The 16,671-nt window shown below is 45.8% G+C and overlaps 1 long non-coding RNA gene across 3 annotated transcripts; it reads right to left on the minus strand.

Moving 5' to 3' along the window:
• Positions 1-118: 118 nt before the first annotated feature.
• LOC121835972 lies at positions 119-7,883 on the minus strand. 3 transcript variants are annotated; one of them, XR_006077739.1, is made up of 6 exons: positions 7,683-7,883; positions 4,915-4,973; positions 4,293-4,365; positions 3,265-3,366; positions 926-1,047; positions 119-543 (listed from the first exon to the last, which is right to left on the minus strand). It is a non-coding gene; the product is annotated as an uncharacterized LOC121835972 (long non-coding RNA). The 3 variants fall into 3 exon arrangements; XR_006077740.1 differs by lacking the exon at positions 7,683-7,883 and adding an exon at positions 5,054-5,130; XR_006077741.1 differs by lacking the exon at positions 7,683-7,883 and adding an exon at positions 5,058-5,123.
• Positions 7,884-16,671: the final 8,788 nt, after the last annotated feature.

Below are 16,671 nucleotides of genomic sequence, written 5' to 3' on the forward strand. Positions count from 1 at the left end.
GTTATGAAATCATACATTGTTTCGCTGGGTGGAATGGCTAGGTGGTACAAAAAAACCAGAAACATTTGAGGAAGTACTATTGTGACCAATATTAGTTGAAGCGCCATGACACATGGCGTGTGGTACTATCAGAGCCACCTGTCGGATTTTCAGTGAACCTCTGTGTTTGCTGAGGTTTAGGCAGGTTGCTTCTTGCACTCATTGTGCCACTATGAGCTGAAAATTGACACGGAACGGCATAGTGGTGCAACGAGCACAAGAGTGATTTGTTTCTACCTCAACGCATACCAAGGTTTGCTGAACAATCTGAGAGACAACTCTCATCGCGTGCCACGTGCAGTGGCGTTTCAGCTCATATTGGCTGCGATAGTACATTTGTTCCATTTCAATAGTATTGGCAATATATAAATTAAGCTAAATTAATATGAAGAAAAGGGCAAAAAGGCTACAACATGGGGTGCAAGCGATGGCAGACCTGCAACAGCATGGGCAGTCTGTGGTGGGACCACGCATCGGGGAAGGACAGGCAGCAAAGGGATGAGCCTGGACATATCAAGGGCAATTCAGAGATCAGCAATGAGTCCAAACACAGGACGACCATTGACATACGTAAACAGCAGAGTGGGCCTAGAGACGACTAAGGGGCAGTAAGAGCGACATGCTTCATTGTAATTGTGTGACCATGCAACTTTTTGGAGAGTGAGCGAGCACGGCCTGATGGGATGGCAGTAGCGACCAAGCAACCCACAGCCTTTTTCAAGTGGTCAGCTGATCAACAGACTACTTTAAAGTTGTTTGCATAAACATTTAGATATATTAACCTCTAAATAATTTATCTATACCATCATTTAAAATAATTGCTTGTAAACTTGAGACCCAAAATAGTATATTACTTAATGAAGGAAGTTTGTACAGATGCACATACCTTTGTAGTGATTTCTCTTGAGATTGGACAGCTTTTCTGACAGGTACCGCCGTATCTTCTGGTGCCGGGCTGCCCTTTCAGCCTGGCAGTACCTTTCTCCCTCAGGTGTAGTGAAAAGCAGCCTGGAATATTGAAATTCCAGGGTAATTATTTTTTGCAGTGCTCAGACTTAAAACAATATAGAACGTCATAAATACAGGCTGGAGGGTCATAGTTTGAGAAGACCAAGGGTAAATTAGTCTCAAATAAAAGCAATTAAGTGGCAGCTGGTACCTAACAAGCCTTCAACGTTTCTTAGTATTTACAGCGTTCAGAGATCACCATGAAAGCAAAAGTACCGCAGTACCCTGATTTATGTTCCACTCCCAATAGACAGCTCACCCTGGCTTCTGTTAGATTCTTTTAAGCACAAAACAGGTAGCCCATGTCTATAAATCTCACTGCTAGGCTAGTGACCTTGTAAGAAATAGTAGCTACAACTGTAGATAAGTAGACAATGTACGTTGGAAACTGCTTATACTTGGTTATCATCCCTCGCTGTGGTAACAGCTTAGACACGCCACAGAATTAAAAAATAGCATCATGAGCACCAGAAAGAACAATGCAGTTCTATATAAAAACAATCTTTCACATTCCTTGAAAGATCTTCCATTCATGGCCTGGCTCTAAATTTAAAGGTAATTAAACAGTCTTTCAATGTGCACCTGGTGGAGGCCTCTGAAGCTTCGTTGGGAGGTAATCTAGCAATGTTGGGGATCTTGGACGTAGTCGTGACGTGGCGAAAACCGCTATGTAGCTGCACTACACATCGGAGCAGCGCCGCTGTTTGGAGGTATACTCAACTGTTGGAGTAATCTCGCCCTGAACGCGATGACCTTGACATTACTTATCTCACACATAGGCGCTTAGACGGCTTAGTCCGCTTTGGTCCACGTAAAGCCCACAGGTGTTTCAAATGGCTAGGCTGTAACACGTCTACACCACCACTATGCACCCGAACGGCACAGCTCGTAGCCACGCCAGCTTTGCCGGATAGCCCACGATGCATCGAGCTCTCCGTTGACTTCTCTTCGAGCACTTGCTCGAGTTTGTTGCTTAGAACGAAAAATAAAATTATCTGTTCAAAATACAAATGTGCGATTATTTACGGTTATTATCTGTTATGATTGACTCATTCTTGGCGGGGTACCCCCATCACATGTCCAGGTGTTAGCAGGCAACCTACTAGAGTAAAATCTCGGTGATACTAACTGGTACGAATTTCGGAATAAAACAAATTAACAAATTCCCCGGCCGAAGTGCATTGTATACGACGTGAAAATTTTTGGGTGTTCCGAATTCCTCTACGCTCTGCGACGGCTGATACGAATGCGTGCTCCACAACTGATAGTGGCAAGGAGGCCACGATCGGCGACTGTAAGCTTTCAAGGCTCCGGGCGGCTGATTGCCTGCTGCTGCCAGGGATCAGCCGCACTTTACCCAAAAACTGGAGCTCAAAATTACATGCATGTTACAATCGGACCCAAAAACCAAAACTAAACAAAATGCTAAAAAAAACTGTGCAAAGTGGCCAGCCCCATCACCATCAACACACGTTTCAAATCCAATCCAATCTGAATCCAAAATCGCTTTTTTTGTTTTTGCGATCTCGTGGAATGGTGTTTCAGCCTTGGAAAAGCAAAACCGATTTTACTATAAGGTTACCTCTAAAAAACAAAGTAACTGCGTTGGCGAAAACAGAAAACCGAGTGATGTTGGTGGCGTCTTCGGTGTGGTCCACGGTGACATGCGAGCTTGGTTGGAAAGACAAAGAAACCGAATTCTCGCTTGCAAGTTTTTGATGTAGGGCTTCAACAGCACATAGTGTGGGCACTTTCTGAGTATGTGCATCTGATAAAATGTTTTCCACAAAGTGTATGTTCTTCAGCCGTCATTATTTTATCTGCGAAGTAGAATCGACATTTATCTGCGCAGTAGAATCGACATTAATTCATTTTTTCAACATTCGTGGGTTGATCATAACCGTGTGTTACTGTCGGGGGCATGTTAGAATCGTGTAAATTGCATACAAGATATTTTCTGCCATAAATAAATGCACATTCATGCATTCCTTGTGTTTCAAAATATAAATCTTGTTTCGCTTTCGTTGATACGAATTTAGCATGAAATATTTTACGCGACTTCGTGAGATTCATATCAAGATTTTAAAATGCTTGCTTAATGAGAGAGCCTGCACCTTGCGCTGAGTGAGCGGGGCAAACGCCTTCTCTTGCCTCGCTGCCTTTGCCTTGTTGGAGAGGGTGCCGGTCACCGACCTCTCCAAAAGCACTTCCACTCACCCTATGGAAGCAGCAGTGATCTTGCAAAACATGGAGTCGCACTCTGCTTGCCGCATGTTGCCCGCATTCCTGGTTGACGTGCACACCTTGCCCGACATGGATCTGTTATAAACAAAAGCGAGAAACAGCTTCACATATACCAGTCGTTGACGTAGAGTGGTACTGTATACTCCAAGATGCATTGAAAATGCACTAAAATAATTACATTAATGAAATTTAGGCCTTTAAATTTAAGACAGCACTACACATGAATTCCTATCTTCATGGGCGTCTGCGAAGCTGATGGGCCTACAAAGCTTTATGGCATCTGCATGAAACAGCTACATAATCCCTTAGTTGCATCAGGTGAGCATGACAACAGAATGTTTTCCAGGCACTGGCTGTAACTACAATTAAGAGCCTGGCTACAATAATGTTTTAATAACTTCTTGTTGCAATCGATTCAATCTACTGTGCTCACATTATCTCAGCAGTGGCCAAAGTGAGGCTCGCGAGCCGCACGCGGCTCTTTGCGGGTCCAAGTGCAGCTCGCGGCTCCCTGGAAAACGTGTCCCCTAGACGAAAAGGGTTCTAGAATTTAGAAAGAGCTGCAAGTCTTGGCAGCCTGGCAACACACTACATATATACACCTAGAATGCTTTTTTGCCACATAGATGCGTCGAGTGACCCCGTTTCCTTTATTGTTCTAGAAAGACTTTCAACCGTATACGCATAACAGTTGTCAGGGGCAGTGACTGGCTAGTGAATCGTGTATCAATTTTTGCTTAGCAGTGGAAAGGACCTTCTGATGCATAGTGTCATTTGTTGTTATCGCCCATTATACTTGTCCTCTATGGAAATAACTGTTCCCTCCATATTGTTTCTTGTTAAAAGTAGCCCCCTCCACTTTCTTTTTTCCAGCGACTCTAAACTTTCGTAGTTTTGTCTGCGGCTCTAACTCCATGTCACTCTGGCCACCCCTGCACTATCCTAAACTCTTTTAATGTATATTATACACTGACTGAAAGTGAAAAGTTTTTCTATTTTACCATTCCTTCCTTTTCTGGAGGCCGATGCTAGGATCCACGATCTCATTCTTTGCAAGGATGTCCTCGTCAGAAACTGAAAAAAACAATTTCACATGAAAGAGGTACAGAAACCAAATTCCAGCGCTCATTTTATCGCTTTAATGAGTTGCAGGTTGCAACATAACCTCAAAAATACCAGTCCTTTGCTGAAGGGCACAAGCAAACTAATTTTAAAGCTAATCAAACAATCTTTCAATGTGCACCTGGTGGATGCATGTGGAGCCTATTTGGGAGGTAATCTAGCAACATTGGGGAACTTGCTACGTAGTCATGACGTAGGAAGGACATTCCTCGGTCATTCTGCTCAGCAACAGAGCGCAGCCACAACAGTAGAGTAGAGAGCTCTTTGCCGTTTATGCCTTCTTTCTCAGCATTATTGTTTCCACCCTTTATGAATGAATATCCTCTATGCAAGATATAAGCCATGTGTTGCATATGACATGTTCGGCTCTATCACCGCACAGCAAACTTCTTTCATATACTGCAGGTTCATTAAAAAAGTTACCTTTTTAATGCTAAAGCATGGGTTCTGTTAGTACGGTAAACATACGAGTACCCAGAGGTCAGGCCATAAATGACTTACGTGTTAGGCAGTAGGGCCCTACAGCACCTCCCGCATCAACAGCCGAGCCGCAGGTAGTCCTGCAATTGATAGAGCAGGGTAAGTCAGAGAAAAGTGTTTCTAGCAGCTCTGCCGGTGTGCCCCCAGCAGCATTACTCACGCACATTGGGGTGTAGGCAGAAAGCATGGCATTCCTCATCAACAAATCATGACAACACATTGTTGCCGGCATCAAACTGAATCCCTGTGCTATTCTTTTTTTGTGATATAGCTGATTCTTTGTCTTCCTTGTCACTCCCGACTGCTTTACTGGCCTTTGTGAAATAAAGAAGGCTTGGTAAACTGCAAAGTCTTGACTGAGTGGTGAAACAGAGCAATCCCAAGGAAGTATAAATGTTAAGGACTCGCATGACATTACGGAGTGTTGGGATTCCCAAGCTGCTTTCCACACTCACATTTTGTGCACGACCAGCTCTTTCTGCATCAGTTGGATTGGTCAGTTGTGTGCCCGTTTCGGTCGCTGCTAGCCATATGTGGCTGGCGCTGCTTTTGAGAGCCTTGCAACATCGTCACTTTCAGCTTTTGTCCTGACATAAACCGCATCTAAAAATTTAATTAGCGCTAAGATTTAGCTTTTCGACACTCCCAGAAAAAATAGGCTGTACCACATTACATAGACAGGTAATGATATTCTGGTGACAAAATTTCCACAAAAACTGCTTTGCGTTAGAGGGCACAAGGGCTGATGTTCCTGGGAGGAGCAGCTTTGTGTGAACTTGCAGATGCTTCAGCTGCCTGTTTGCGCCTGGCCAGTTCAGTTGCCATTTCCTCTTGGGTTTCTTGTAGGTACAGTCGGGGACAAAAGTCTCCAGGACACGCAAGCTGCGACTGAAACGCATTCCTCTGCCATCTGCCGGCGGGTCGCCTGGTTGCAAGATCACAGAAGGGCGCACGTGCGTCCTATTGTACCTGCCAACGTGTGCGCTTTCCCGCTCTGCTGCGGCGCGGCGCCTAACTCGGAATCGGGCGCGTGGTACCACTTCGGAGATAGTGCTTACGGACATGGCACCTATAAAGCAAGAAGTCACGGCAGCTCAATTAAGCGATAAGCTGAACTGGTTATAAAGCAAGGTGCGCTGACTCGACGAAATGCAACGCAATGCCCCAGGCAGTATCTCGAGTTTTGAAATGTATAGCAGACGCTCGTCAGCCGCCAGCGCTATGTCCGAGGCAGTACCATGTGCCCGATTCCTAGTTAGGTGCTGTGCCGCAGAAGAGCAGGAAACGCACATGTTTGCAGACAGAGTAGGACGCGCATGCGCTTTTGTGTGATCTCGAAACCAGGCGACCCGCCGGCAGGTGGCAGAGCAATGGGTTTCAGCCGCAGCTAGCACGTCCTGGGGACTTTTGTCCCCTACTGTACATTTGTGATCATGAATAAATAAATTGGTCAGGAAGCAATGGCAGCTGATGCAACATCAATGCAAGCCATGTATTATATGACTCGCATGAATTGACATTGAATCAGCCACGATTGTGCGCCTAAGTTTGTGCTGCGGAGCGCAAGAGTTTGCCGCTCTGTTCATTAAATGGACAGAAGCGCCACCAAAGGACTGACACTCAAGCGTGCTCTTTTTGCACCGAGTATTTCTCGAAGTGCAAGTCATTTCTTCGCGCTGACAGAAACGTCGCCGAGACGAGGAGTGCAGCGGATCGCTGCCTCATTTCAGTTGAAGAATGCTTAACCCAGCGAGCAAAATGATTTGACTTCAAAGCCAGGACCATTACGGAAAAGGTTTGTTCCCGAATCTCACCAGAAAACGAATTACCCATCGAACAGTAGCGTTATGATGGTACAGCGACAGAAAAGTTGTCGAGATGAAAGGACAGTCCGATCGCTGCCCTTTGTAGAATGCACAGCCCTGCGAATAAAGATACTTCGACTGGAAAGCGAAAACGTTGCGGAAAAAGTTTGTCCATGCATCTCGCCTGAAATCTAATTAATGTGCTATTTATTGAACGGTGGTGTGCCAGTATTGGAGTAGCACACCGACAGGTTCCGTCTCGCGCTGGAAGACGTAAACCCACGATATCTGACAAGTTTGAGAGTTTCTTGTTTTGAGAAGCGAGTTCAAGAATGTTGTCTTTCATTTGAATCTAAACATCATGCATGGTCAATAAATAGATCGGTCAAAGTAACATTCAGCATATCTGGTCGAAGCGAGTCTTCAAACCTTTCACAAATATTAACATTCGTAAAAATTTCCTAACGTCGCCGCGGATTTCTTTTCCTTTCTTTTTTTTTTTTTTTTTTGGGGGGGGGGGGGGGGGGCTTTTATTTTACCATTTTACAAAGCCCTTAATTAATTTATCTTCAAAATAATTTTGGCATCCGCGAGATGCTGGGTTTGTCATAAAACTGTGGTCGGAAGTGGCTCATACAGCTCGCCGACAGCTTCGGTGTGTTGCGCCACTGTACGCTATGCTTCGTTTAGTTGCTGCGCTCGGAGTGTGAAACTCGGAACGGTGGAGTACGAGCAAAATTAGCGCGGACTTAAGGCACAGGAGCAATGGCGGCTTTTAGGGTGCCATATGATGTCACGTGCAAGGCAGTTCAGTCCACACGCTCAACTGAAGTATTAGCCCATGCATTCATCTGCCTAGCTTGGTGCCCCATATAAGCAGTCTACAATATTCACTTTTAATTACAGTCGCAATAAAAAAAGAAAGAAAACGGCGATTGCTTGTGGCTACGTCGCACTTTGGGATGGTAAAAAATACACACTTACCCGTCAGTTCGAGGATCTCGGCGTCGTAATAGCCTCCTCGAGTGTTCGCGTCGCCGTCCCAAGACACCTTGTACGCCGTCCTACGCTCGAAGTCGACCACATTCGAAGGATTGCAGTTTTTAAATAAAGCCCTGTGGACGTCGCTTATTTCTCCGTTCTCGCAAAATCGAGTGAAACCTACCGAAATATCTAAAACCTCGAAAACACTCTACGAGGAAGGGTGAGGCTGCCGAGGCAACAAAGCGCACGAAACAACTGGATTTGGATTTGGATTCGAAGCTTTCGAAGACGCAGTTGCTCGAACGGATATAAGCGGCGAACGTTTTTCAAAATATAAAGTATACATTAAAATTAACGGATCGTCGAGTGTCGAACACTGCGTATGAACTTGAATGAGAACATTTTTGAGAGAAATCTGTTAAGTGTCAACACTGCGTGCAACGTTACCAAAACACTCAGTTGGGAAACTCCCAAACTGTCTCCGAGCACCGAGCTAATGACGAACACAACGCCACCATTCCTCCCGCAGCGGCCACTCGAGGAACTGCACGTGACTTCTATTTGGCTTTAAGAACAGATACAGCGGTAGAGGTTACAGGAGTGCCACCCCCGTCTCCCCGGCGGACGCGCCGCGTTGAGGTACTGAAGTTAAAATGCACCTAGGGCGGGACGTGCTACCTGAAAGGCCCGCTGAGGCATGGTTTTATAAAAACAATATTAATTGTTCCGCAAAACCTTGCAAACTAAAGATTATAAAAACATCATGCGCCCATCATTTGGTTCTAAACTCCAATAAATTTCATACAAAAAGAGTCTTTTCCGTTTGTTTTTACGCAAAAACAGGCTTTCAAAAAGCTCGAGATGACCATAGTACAGACAAACAAAAAAGAGTGGCGCTGTTGTCGCATTTAGCTCGGTCTCAGTGGACGCCAGCGGCCCAGGTTTCGACGGCGAGTTTCCCAACTGAGTGTTTTAGTAACGTTGACTGCGTGTAAAGAAACTGGCGCCGCAAGTAGCCGATGCGTCGGCAGTAGCCGATACATTAAAGACTAACTCATAATTTACGCGACCCTCGACAGTCCTCCGCCCGTGGCGCAGGGGTAGCGCGTCGGCATACGGAACGAGAGGTCCCTTGTCGACTCCCCCCGGGAGAAGGAAGACAATTTTTTTTTTGTGTTTTTTTATTTTTATTATATCTCTGATAGTGGCGGTGGTGTTGAAAACTTTAATTCAGTCTAAAACCCCTGCGAAGCTGCTTCGTTAACGACCGCCCTGGTCTAAAAGGGTTCTAGTGCAGCTGAATACTAAATAATGCAGGTTTTTCTACCTTTCCTGTCGCCGGTTTTAGCACCTTTCGTGACTCGACGTGCTTCCGCTCAAGAACTTTTAAGGTCGTCTGGACGACGAGACATATAAGGCTTTTCCTTAATAAAAAAAATCACATCAACCCATTGACCACGCGGCTGCGGCCCATCATATATCATACGCGAGATTCAACGACAGCTTTTTTTATCGCGACATAGCCTCAAATCGCCTATTTTGTAGCGTGCAAAGTTGCGGAGCCTCCTCGACTTTGGGCCGCTCATTCAGCGAGGCGGTGGCGCATTCCCCCGACTATTTAACCTTCGAGCAAAGTAAAGCAAAGCAATGGCCGCGCGGTCTGTTTGGAAGCTGAACTTCATTGCCACCGCGACCGTCCGATGCGCACAACGGTTGCGGGGCTCGGGGGGTGCCGTGTCTATAAAAATTAATGTGTCGACGAAAAGTCTGTCCACCTTCCGTTGGTAATGAAAGGCGTAGATGAAGCATATGCGAAACGATGAACCCTACCGTGAGTACGGGTTTCCATGGTGCGTGATTGCAGACGAACGCACAGTTGCCGGTGAATCGGGGACTCAGTGAGTAAAGACAAATCGCGTGACATAGTTGTGTCAGCACCTCGCGAGCCCGGGACTCATCACATGCTGGCAAATATGTCGCGACCCATATATCAATTGTTATTAAACGCCTCTGACGGCGCCGTCAGAATACCGCGAGCAACAATAAATCAAGCACTTTTGATAAACATTGTGCGGAAAGAAAGTCCCGACGGCCGGGAAATAAGGCGCTTTTGATGGAACCGAAGTGAAACATAAAACTTCTGACGACCATTAGACCACCTCTGACAGCCCATCAAGAGTGCCCAACAGACCATTAGGCGCCGTCGGGAACTTCTGACGGACCATCTAAACGCATCTGATGGTCCATCAGGACAGTCGGATGGTGCGTCAAGAATGGGCTAATGGTCCATCAGACTTTCTTGATGGTCCATCAGACCTTCTTGATGGTCCATCAGGAAGCCTGATGGTCCATCAGGAAGCCTGATGGGCCATCAAAGAAGTCTAATGGTTCATCAGGACAGTCGGATGGTGCGTCAAGAATGGGCTGATGGTCCATCAGACTTTCTTGATGGTCCATCAGACCTTCTTGATGGTTCATCAGGAAGCCTGATGGGCCATCAAAGAAGTCTAATGGTCCATCAGGAAAGTCAGATGGTCCGTCAGGAATGGGCTGATGGTCCATCAGGAGTGGGCTGATGGTCCATCAGACTTCTTTGATGGTCCATCAGGAAACCTGATGGACCATCAGAAAAGTCTGATGGACCTTCAAGAAACTCTGATGGTCCATCAGGAAAACCTGATGGTCTTTTCGATCGGGAGATGCCGTTTCATCGGGTTGCAACCACCTCCCGTGTCTCCGAAACCGTGTCAACAAATTATTAAAAGCAGTATCGAGTTCTTTCACTTGTTCCGGTTTTTGTGGTCGCGACGATACCTGTCGTAGATCCAGGGGTACCGCTGAACTAGCTGAACTAATTCATAGGCTTTCTCGGGTACGTCAAACACAGCGGCACACTTCTTTCCAGCTTGAGCTGCTTTCCTCGCGTCGGATACGGGCTTGAAGTTCATCGCCGGAGCTTTTCTTGCAAGCAAGCACGGAGCGAAAGGCATTCGCACGCGGAACCACGTGAACGCCGGTGGCAAGGAGGGCGGAGGAGGGAAGCGCGTCGCGCTGATTGGCCGCGGAGAAAATACGGAAACCTACGTCACGACCCGGGAAGGAGAAAGTTGAAAAATTTTCAACTCTTCAATCTGGGAGCCGGAAGCCGTAATTACGTCACCACCCCTACGGAGGGAGCGCTGACGTCACTACGGGTTCTGGCACCCGTCTCTGCATTCCGGGTCTGTTTGAATCGGGCTTAAGAGGTGCGCTCTAAAAAAGTTGACCGAGTTCAGGTGGTTGATGATGTGGGTGCTGAGTATATGCTCCAAAAGTTTTGATTGGACGCTCGTTAAGGATATAGGACGAAAATTGGATGTAAGTGGTCGGTTCCCATGTTTCTGAACTGGTACTATTTCCCCAAGTTTCCAGTGTTTTGGAGAGCGGCCACAAGAGAGGGATTGCGAGAACATTAATGAAATATATGAACCGGCGATTACATCGATGTTCTTGACGAATTTGGAGTTGATATTGTCTGACGCTGCTTACGATGAAAGCTTCAGTTTGTTAATCAGCGTAGTTATTCCGTGAGATAATATCGTTACAGGCGGCATGATATGGCTATATACCTGAAGAGAAGTAGGCAGATTCTGAAGGCCTTCAGTCGGGTGAATACAGTGACAAAGAAGTCGTTTAGGGCCCTTGCACATTGTTGATGATTGGGTTGTTACTGCTGTCGGTTAGTTTCAGTGATCGCGATTGACATTTTGGCGATAGAAGTTGGCAAAATCGAGATGGATTAGACCGAAGGATAGAGGGTATGTCATCACATAAGAATTTTAACTTGGCACGTTTGATATTTGCAGTATATTTTTTTGAAATTATTCCATGAGCATCCCAATGTTCGGTAAGCCCGGATTGTTTAGCTTTTCGATAGAGGCGTTTCTTTTTGTTATTTAGCGACTCTAGAGTATTATTAAACGAGGGGTGGTTTCTGCCTGATAACGCAGACAGTCGGAATAAATACGTTGATGAAATCGTTGAGCTTAGTTCGGAATATGCTCCAGTTATCTTCAATAGTTGTGGAACTACATTTTCTACTAAAGTCATGGTAATAGGCCTGCAATGCATGATTACTGGATGGGAAGTCTCCCCTCTTGTAGTCTTTAATAGACGTTTATGTAGGCACTTTTTTGTTAATGGGAAGCGACAATGTTGTGTGTAGCATTTGATGATCGCTTTACCCTAGCGAATGAATGATGTTCTGGATATGTTCTGGGGTGGTAGAAAATAAAACATCGAGTGTGTTGTCGAGTCTCGTTGGTTGCATGATAGCTTGAGTGAACGTAAAATCAAGAGTTAGATGGAGAAATGTTCTAGATTCATTTTCTGTAGATTATTTTGCGACTGTTACTTCTGTCTAATTGATATTAGGGAAGTTAAAATCATCGAAAAGGAAGAATGACGCTTTACGGCGAGTGTTTCTAAGCTCGTCGAGCGCGTTGCGCAGATTACCAGTAAAGTCATTGTCGCTGTCGGGTGCTCTGTAGCAGATTTTGATTATTATTTTGAAAATGGGTGATGTGACGCATACCCACATTAGCTCAAGATTAGTATCGCGGATGATGCAGAAGGGGATATATTATCTTTTATGGCAACTACGACGCTACCGCCCATTCTTAAAGGACACATGCAAAGGAAAAAAAATTTTTTTTAGACAGCTTAGATGGAAAAAGGATGTCATAAAACGATTTTACAACGAAGAAACAAAATTTTTAAAGCTATATTTACGGCGCTATACGAATTTGTAGTTGGCGCTCGCGGGAGCCGCCGCTGGTCACGTGGTAGGCCCGCGCGCCGCCGCGCTGCGTCGCCGCCGCACGCTGAGCGTTGTGCGAACGCCGCTTCAACGCGTTTCTCCACGCCGCCGCCGCCGCACAAGTTCGTCTGCTTCGGGGCGCCGCCGCCGTCGTCTGACCGGCGCACAGGTCTATCACGCCTGCTTGCGCTTTTTCAGGAGTTTCCTTTGGGCTTTAAAAGTTACTTATTCGTCTTGGTTTTTTGTTATACTTCAAACAAAGATGAATGAGTTACTTTTAGATGCCATAGGAAGCTTTCGAAAGAGCGCAAGCACCACGTGATAAATAAAGACCAGTCACGTGATAAATACAGACCACTTTTACGCGGTGCCCGCGGGCGCCAACTACAAATTCGTTTTGCGCCGAAAATATAGCTGTAAAAATTTTTTTTCTTCGTTGTAAAATCGTTTTATGGTGTCCTTTTTCCATCTAAGCCGTTTAAAAAAAATGTTTTTTTCCTTTGCATGTGTCCTTTAAGCGCCGCTCATGACAATAGATATTGTAGTTCATGTGGGGTGGAAATATTTCAGTTTCATGTATGTGTTCAGTTAAGCAGGTTTTTGTGAGGATGATAATGTCGGCTGCGCTATCGTGAATGATGCCGTGTAGGTCATCCCGCTTGGGCATGACGCTACGTATATTAGTGAAACGGACAGAGAACTGCAACCGCTTTTCATGTTTCTGTTTTATTGCGGTGGTGGTGCAGTTTTTCCGGGTAATACATAGTTAGCTGCACGCTTCAATGACTAAATCTGAGTTGGTGTTGCATATATAGCATAAGTTGCCTACATAGAGCCTATCGAGCCGTAGTTTGAAGGGACATTTCTTTGGTTTGACGAACTGGAGGAGATTGTGGCGCGCTCATCTCGTTGCCGCCGAGTAGTCTTCACAAATCAAGAAGGTTTGTTCCCTTCAATTTCGGCTCGTATGCCAGGAGTAATTCCTTGTCCTTGAATCGACTGAGTTTAACATTTATTGGACGGTTTCTGTTCGTTGCGAACTTGCCCAAGCGATGTGCCCGTTCAATGTTATTTGCATCAAGGGTGAAACCCAGCTGCCTTGTGCAGAATGCTATCAACCTTGTTTCAGATTGTTTTCAATTTTCTTCTGGTGAATCATCAATCCCCATGAAGAGCAAGTTGTTTCTGCGCAGTCGGTTGCTTGCATCTTCACTAGAGGCCTGAAGGGCTGCGATTTCGGTTGCAAGTGCTTTTGTGACCAGGGCTGGTTCAACATTGAGGGGGTCTGCCTTGTTATTCTTTAATCCTACTAGTCTAGCCTCGAGCTCATCTATGGCCTTATCTGCTACTGACTGCCGCTCTTTTACGGACTTTATTTCGGCGAATATGTTTGATTGTCCCTGTTCGTATCGAACAGGGGCAATCAAACATACTCACCGAACGTGAACGATGGCAAGAATATCTTCTAAATTAGGTCCGGGGTGCGCTTCAACATGTCCGGACAAGAGTAGAAGAATTTGTGATAGGAAAACATTGGCCCACATTTCACGGCACAAGAGCATACAACTGCGCCATTTCAAGTCGTAGGGGCACGACACTGCGAGTAAACAATAATCACTGCTTCTATAGGCATAAGCTCGATCGAGGTAACTAACCTGTATCAGAAGCAGGGGTGAATTCATCATGTCCTTCGCGATGTCGTGCCCCGTCGGGTAGGCGTGAAATGGATGGTTATATAGGGCGTGCACACAGTCCTTGTTGCGTTGTGGCGAAGATCCAGGTTGCCAACCGCAATGGTTGACTTGCTCCACTTTTGGCCAGATCCGCGATGGAGTGGGTGTTTGGCCGCGGATGGTCCGTCCATAAATCCGATATCTTCAACGGCTGGTGGTTGTGGCATGAGTCAGCCAGGCCGACGGCGAGTGACAGGACCTGTGTCAGAAGCAGGGGTGAATTCATCGTGTCGTTCGCGATGTCGTGCCCCTCGGAAGCGGGAGCCTTCCAGGTAAGGATCCATAAAAGCGTGACGTAAACCAACGAACTCGCTGAAGGTGTCAGTGATTGTGACGGATGAAGCAGCCTCGGAGCTTCGAGGGTGATGACTGAGGCTTTTATCTGCCGGAAGCCAGGCGACGGGGCGTCAGGAACACGGTGGTCAGGAGAGTTCCCCATGGCGAGATTTCCCACGAGCCAGCACCTGTGTGGCGGCTTCGGGGCCGGGAACAAAAAGCTGCTTGCGCAGTCATGAACGCGACAAACGACAGCGGTGCCATGACGATGCCAAACATTTCAGTAATTCGGGACAGTGAACGCTTACTTCATCTCTTAGCAGATTTGTGCAGACAGCTAAAAAACAATAAAGTCTACCTGTTAAAAATCAAATAACGAAAAGTTCTCCGAGATATATTAAGTTAAGTCAGATTTATTATCCCCAAAAAATGTTAATCATACTTTAAATATTTCTGTTCGTTCCTGGCCAAAACAAAAATTTGATTAACTCCACTGACACCCATAAAACTCTTCCTTCCGTTTTTAGTTCTATCAAATTATGAAACAACCATTAAATATTTCACAAAGTTCCTGGAGAGATAGAAAGTAGAGACTGCACTCTATCAAATTTCGTATGCATCTGGCCTAAACCTGAACTCTCCTAGACTAACGATAATTATTCTTGTAGAAGGGGAACCAAGGTGACAAAGTACAAACAGAAATAACCAAATAAAGCAAGGTTACTGGTGCGCGACCGAAAAAGTCCAGCTCGCTTGCACATATGTATAAATTGCATTATCATCATCTCCTAGGTTTTCTGAGAGATAAATAAATCTTCATCTCTTGCCTTGCAAATATATCTTCTTTGTATCATGACGATTGCTACAGGATGCACTTTAGAATACTGAAGTTACATTTACTTGATTGTTTAGCGACTTTTTTATTTAATTTTATTTATCGATACTGCAATACCTAGCTCTGATTTTAACAGGTGGGTACAGTGCTGAATGTAAAACAAGCTGGCTGAACACAAACATTGCAAACAAGTTTCAGAAAACCAAATATATTCATACCGTGATAAAGCTAACAGACCGATCTTACCAAGCGTTTGGCGAATGCGTAACGCCACCCTAACTTTAATTCAGAGTAGAAATACGGCAGTTCTCGAGACTCTTTGTAACCGTCTCCTGCTCTGCACGCACGGTGCTTCAACGAGGTTGTCATACGTACAAAAAAAGTAAAGCTCCCTCGATGGATTGCGGCAGCGTCGGCGTAACGATACTTTTAAGATACATGCTTTTAAGCGCGCGCCCCGCGGTCATGGTGTGACCCGTTCGCACGCTTAAGAGGGCGCGGTACCTCTATTTATTCGTCCGTTTCAGCCACCAGATGGCGCGCGGCTCGAAACGTGGTTGAACGCGCAACTTCTAGATGGCGCCAGTGTCGAGGTGTGAAAAGGCCCGCGTTATCCGCTGCGTGAAATAGATCCCGAAATGTGCCGTGTTCTCCCGGCGGAGGAAGTTTCTCCCTCCCTGGCGCGCGCTTGGTATGTACGCGCGGTGGCCGAGTCCAGCCTCTGCGCTGTGTGATGCAGTGGGTGGCGCTCGTTTCTGTTCGGAGGTAGGAATAAAAATGCCGGTCCCCTTTTTTTACGACGCTCGTTTCTATAGCTTGTTTTTCTTTTTTTTATCTCAAGTGACCTACAGTACCGCCTGTTCGAAATCGTCTTTGCGGTGAGCGATTGAGAGTCAGGTTAGCATTTTATTTGGGTCAGTACTACACGTTCAATGGAGACCTCGGGCGGCGATGTAAATATGCATTGCTCCCCAAAGTGTGTCCAAGGCGCGCAATGACAATTGGAAAGGGTATTGAAGGCACGCGACCGTCGGTTGGTAAAATACGTGCGTTAGATTCACTTATTCAGTCTAATCATTATTGCTAACGTCTTTTATCTGTTTCGACAAATGACATGGTCGAGTCTATTGATAACCTTAGCTAGATTGGACGTACGGAGTGTCCGGGCTTTAAATAAATTTGCTTCGTTTATGTGAATGAATAACTGTTTTCTCTTTTCCGTGCTCGGTGCTATGCAAAAATCACTGAGATGTTATGGTAGCTCAGTGTGGCGGCGTTTTGCACGCTGACTCGCTATTGCATTCGCTGTGCACATTATGTGTTCAGATGGAATGTGCCAAATCGTAT

The sequence above is a fragment of the Ixodes scapularis genome, unplaced genomic scaffold, assembly GCF_016920785.2.
Source record: "Ixodes scapularis isolate PalLabHiFi unplaced genomic scaffold, ASM1692078v2 PGA_scaffold1__304_contigs__length_218370807, whole genome shotgun sequence".
NCBI lineage: Eukaryota > Metazoa > Arthropoda > Arachnida > Ixodida > Ixodidae > Ixodes > Ixodes scapularis.